General features: G+C 51.5%; 1 non-coding gene and 2 pseudogenes across 1 annotated transcript; all 3 read left to right on the plus strand.

The window, feature by feature from the left end:
- Positions 1 to 280: 280 nt before the first annotated feature.
- LOC146719588 (small subunit ribosomal RNA) lies at positions 281 to 1378 on the plus strand (annotated as a pseudogene).
- Positions 1379 to 2179: 801 nt separating this feature from the next.
- On the plus strand, positions 2180 to 2334 carry LOC146719589 (5.8S ribosomal RNA). Its single transcript, XR_014926466.1, has one exon. It is a non-coding gene; the product is annotated as a 5.8S ribosomal RNA (ribosomal RNA).
- A 2235-nt stretch (positions 2335 to 4569) lies between these two features.
- Positions 4570 to 4873, plus strand: part of LOC146719590 (large subunit ribosomal RNA) — a 3721-nt pseudogene continuing 3417 nt past the window's right edge.

Here is a 4873-nt window from a genome sequence, read left to right on the forward strand (position 1 = left end):
ATTTAACAATTGAGCAATATATAGTATTTTTCTTTTTCTATAAAAAGTTTTCGTTCTAAAGCAAAATATTTTCACCGCGATCTCTTGAATGTCTTAGATTTTAAAAACCTAACCTGTAGGTTAGCTTGTTAAAATCTGTCTTTTTCTAACTCATAAAAATATTTATTCTCTAATTGTTTGCAGTTTTTATGTAACTTCAATTTATCGCTCAATGTAAGATATATACACATATATTTACAACTAAACATAATTAAACATAATTATAAAATTTCAAAAATATACTTTTTCTGATTTGCTGAAAGTTGAAATATGTATCGCAATGTAAGTTGTAGTTGGTTAATAAATAATTTGGTTATTAGAATCTTATCGAAAGCTATGTGTTGTTAAACAATTGATTTTGGCAGAAGAATATATATTTAACTTCGTGCAATAAATCAGAAATCTGCGGTCAAGTTAAATAATTGAATCGTAAGTTCTTGAAATGTTCTTAGAACAATAATTAAAAATTAAAGAATTAAAAATAATGTGTAAAAAATTGAATTTACAATTTTGGAAGGGCAAGTTATATATGGTTCCATAAATATTTGCAGTTCAAAATTTCACATATAGAATCTTGGGCACGTTTTGGCACCGGGTTCCGGGGGAAGTATGGTTGCAAAGCTGAAACTTAAAGGAATTGACGTAAGGGCAACCACCAGGAGTGGAGCCTGCGGCTTAATTTGACTCAACACGGGAAACCTCACCAGGCCCAGACACCGGAAGGATTGACAGATTGATAGCTCTTTCTTGATTCGGTGGGTGGTGGTGCATGGCCGTTCTTAGTTGGTGGAGCGATTTGTCTGGTTAATTCCGATAACGAACGAGACTCTAGCCTGCTAAATAGGCGTACCTTATGGTATCGCGAAGGCCCCCGGCTTCGGCTGGCGAGTTTTTACTACCAACGTACAAACAAATCTTCTTAGAGGGACAGGCGGCTTCTAGCCGCACGAGATTGAGCAATAACAGGTCTGTGATGCCCTTAGATGTTCTGGGCCGCACGCGCGCTACACTGAAGGAATCAGCGTGTGTTCCCTGGCCGAAAGGCCCGGGTAACCCGCTGAACCTCCTTCGTGCTAGGGATTGGGGCTTGCAATTGTTCCCCATGAACGAGGAATTCCCAGTAAGCGCGAGTCATAAGCTCGCGTTGATTACGTCCCTGCCCTTTGTACACACCGCCCGTCGCTACTACCGATTGAATGATTTAGTGAGGTCTTCGTACTGGTGCGCGGCAATGTCTCGGCATTGCCGATGTTGCCGGGAAGATGACCAAACTTGATCATTTAGAGGAAGTAAAAGTCGTAACAAGGTTTCCGTAGGTGAACCTGCGGAAGGATCATTAACGTTCCGGAGGTCCTGCTCTGCGTCGAGAGTCCTCTCTTTTGGGAGAGACGCGCGCTCGCAGCAGTCGGCGACTGAATGGACGCGCTGAAAAGGCGCTCTCAGAGAAAAAGAAAATAACGGATTTGACGGAATTTGTTGTTGTGTTTTGATATAACGACGGACGCCGTCGCGCCTCTCTGACCGAAAGTAGTCGGCAAGCAGAGCAGCGCGCCCGGCGGTGTTCGACGACGATTCGGAGCGAGACGCTTCGCGATCACGCTCGTGTGTGTGCCATTCTCCGGCCATACACACACGCAGAGCGTCGATTCGGCGTTGAGCGCGAACCGGTGGTAACCTATGCCCGCGCACGCGTGTGTGCAGCACCCACGACGTTCGTCGACGCGCGCCCTCCCCGTTGTCGCGGGGCAGCGGTCAACGTGCCGAGAACACACGGTGTGCGACCGCGAGTGCCGAGCGAGAGGACTCCCATATATTATTATAATATATATATATAACACAGAGAAGGGATCGATGATATTTCGACCAATCTGTCAACTGTGTCGGTCCGACGGTTTCTTCAAAGAGCTTCCGCCCCGGCTCTCCCGTTGCGGGAGAGACGCTCCGAACGAGAAACACAGAACTCTATCTTTGTGCCGTAGCCTTCCCTGGCGGGAGGCGGCGGTCCGCGCGCGTCCTCGGACGCGCGCGGACAGGCTGATCGAAGAGCCACCACGATTATTCTCTCTCTCTCGTCCGAGAGGAGACCACGATGGTTGAACGAGAAGCGCGTTTCTTCGCGAACGCAAAAATTTCGAACGATTACCCTGAACGGTGGATCACTTGGCTCGTGGGTCGATAAAGAACGCAGCTAATTGCGCGTAAACTTGTGAACTGCAGGACACATGAACATCGACATTTCGAACGCACATTGCGGTCCACGGATACAATTCCCGGACCACGCCTGGCTGAGGGTCGTTTTAGTACCCCTAAACTGCTTGCGCCCGAAAAGCGCGTACGGCCACGACGCGGGCGACCAGAGAATGGCGCGCGCGTCGCCTGTGCCCTGTGCAACGCTTACAATGGGCGTACGAGCGATCGTTGGACGTTCGCCCGAGGTGTCTGTGCCGCGCCGACCGGCCGCGGTGCAAATCCTGGCGTCGTCTGAAATGACACACCGAAATAATAATAATAATAATGAGGAGGAGAAGCGCACAAGCGTGTAAAACGTTGGCGAACGCGCGCCCAGAGAATGCTGCGCGAATTAAGAGGGGGAGCGTGTTTGTGTATCCAAGTCGTGTGTGTACGCGAGAGCCGAGGAGAAATGGGATGAGAGTAAGAGCGCGCGCGAAGGGAGCAACAAACGGCCAAAAAAAGGGTCAGGACGGTGAATGGCACCGCTTTCCCTAGAGCGGCGCGTGCGTCGTTGTCTCCCGAAAGTAGGTAGCGCTTGTCTCACCGTCTCTCCTCTCCGTACATCACACAGACTGACCGGACTGCTCTCGCACTCTGTGCCGCGTCTCTCGGTGCGATACGATAGCGCTCGAGCGTCTTATGCCGAGGCGCCCTTGCCCGCACACATAACGGTATTACGGAGAAATATACGGCGCGTCGTCGTCCGGCGGAGAGAGCATTCGTAATCCTTTACCTCTTTACGGAGAAGGGTTTTGAATCGCGAGCCGACCGCGTGTCCGAGTCCACGAAATTTTCGTAAAGCGAAAAAAGGGGACCGGCGCGCCGCGTCGTGTACTCGTCGAATCGATTCCGCCCGAATTTCGTATATAAAAGAGAAGGGAGAGCCGAGAATCTCGAACCCCGCGATATATCGTCTCCATTACCACCAACGAGAGTGTGTGCGGTTAGCGCCCCGGCGATTTGCCTTCTCGCGTATTTCGTGTGCTGCCGCTGCTGCTCTCTCGTTCGACGCTCTCTCTCTCTCCCTCTTATAATATTGTAACGGTTCACCTTTCCCGACGCCGCGGATTGGCTCGCCGGTTCCAGGATTCGGGAGGAAGGGGGAGATTCAGACTCGCTTATTCCTTATTAACAATACTTTGGTTTATTCAAAAGAAACAAGTAAACAAAATGATTGTTGGCATAAAGCCTAAATAGAGAAACTTACTGACTACTCGGTATAACGAAATGTTTGTTGGCATAAAGCCCTAAATAGAGAAACTTATTGACTACTCGGTATAAACAAAATAAGGAGGCGTATAGCCTGTAGCGGTGTCCGGAAAAGATTTACAAATTACCCGGTATAACTTAGAGATACGGTGTACGGTGGCGTATAGCCTATGGCAGGAAGAAACCGGAAACCGGGAAACCCGGCGTAATGACGAGAAACCCGTCACCCGGTGTATAGCAGGAAGAGACCGGAAACCGGGAAACCCGGCGTAACAACGAGAAACCCGTTGCCCGGCGTGTAACAGGAAGAGACCGGAAACCGGGAAACCCGGCGTAACAACGAGAAACCCGTTGCCCGGCGTGTAACAGGAAGAGACCGGAAACCGGGAAACCCGGCGTAACAACGAGAAACCCGTTGCCCGGCGTGTAACAGGAAGAGACCGGAAACCGGGAAACCCGGCGTAACAACGAGAAACCCGTTGCCCGGCGTGTAGCAGGAAGAGACCGGAAACCGGGAAACCCGGCGTAACAACGAGAAACCCGTTGCCCGGCGTGTAACAGGAAGAGACCGGAAACCGGGAAACCCGGCGTAACAACGAGAAACCCGTTGCCCGGCGTGTAACAGGAAGAGACCGGAAACCAGGAAACCCGGCGTAACAACGAGAAACCCGTTGCCCGATACTAAAGGTAGGAGGCCAGAAACCGGGAAACCCGGCGTAACAACGAGAAGCCCGTTGCCTGGCTAGGAGGTCTGGAGCAGGACTGGTGCCGGCTCATCCGTCGAGCCGGCTTATATACCCTGCCGGCGGTTCCCCCACTCTACCTCGAGGCTGTGGTGGGGGGTAACGCCGGCGTCGTAGTGGGGCGCCTCTGGGGGTTGTAGTGGGGCGCCCCTGGGGTAGGGTGACCCGTGTATCAGTTATGATTTTGTGCTTAGGGGCGCCTTAGGCGCCATAGCCTCAAGTGGCGGGCGGGTGATCGGCCCGCGAGGCGTTAGTAACGGCTACGCCGTTACAATATATATTATAGAGGAGAGACGACGATGAGCGACGCGGAGGAGGCAAACGGCTACGAAAACTCACTATGCGACGACCTCAGAGCAGGCGAGATTACCCGCTGAATTTAAGCATATTATTAAACGGAGGAAAAGAAACTAACCAGGATTTCCTTAGTAGCGGCGAGCGAACAGGAAAGAGCCCAGCACCGAATCCCGCGGTTCCGCCGCAGGGAAATGTGGTGTTTGGGAGGATCCGCTTATCCCGAGGTGCCGCGTCGCGTCCAAGTCCATCTTGAATGGGGCCACTTACCCGTAGAGGGTGCCAGGCTCGTAGCGACCGGTGCGCGCCTCGGGAGGATCTCTCCTTAGAGTCGGGTTGCTTGAGAGTGCAGCTCT

This window comes from Nylanderia fulva, unplaced genomic scaffold (assembly GCF_048542155.1).
Source record: "Nylanderia fulva isolate GAGA-0341 unplaced genomic scaffold, ASM4854215v1 Scaffold926, whole genome shotgun sequence".
NCBI lineage: Eukaryota > Metazoa > Arthropoda > Insecta > Hymenoptera > Formicidae > Nylanderia > Nylanderia fulva.